This window comes from Tupaia chinensis, unplaced genomic scaffold (assembly GCF_000334495.1).
Source record: "Tupaia chinensis unplaced genomic scaffold, TupChi_1.0 Scaffold000083_1, whole genome shotgun sequence".
Taxonomy (NCBI): Eukaryota; Metazoa; Chordata; class Mammalia; order Scandentia; family Tupaiidae; genus Tupaia; species Tupaia belangeri.
The window spans coordinates 284,385-284,730 of record NW_006159544.1 but is presented as its reverse complement, the minus strand read 5'-3'; positions in this window follow the sequence as shown (position 1 = coordinate 284,730).

The window sequence follows — 346 nt, the reverse complement described above, 5'->3', positions numbered from 1 at the left end:
CTTTGAACATCTATATGCTAAGAAACAAGACAACCTGGATGAGATGGACAAATTTCTGGACAAATATAATCTACCAAGAATGAGCCAGGAGGATATAGAAAGTCTGAATAGGCCCATAACAAGCCAGGATATTGAATCAGTAATAAATAACCTCTCAACAAAGAAAAGCCCTGGCCCTGATGGATTCACCTATAAATTCTACAAAATCTTCAAAGAAGAGTTGACCCCCATTCTGCTCAATTTATTTCTAAAGATCCAAAAGGGTGACTCTCTCCCTAATTCATTTTATCAAGCCACTATCACCCTTATCCTTAAAACAGGTAAGGACAGGACAAGGAAGGAAAAC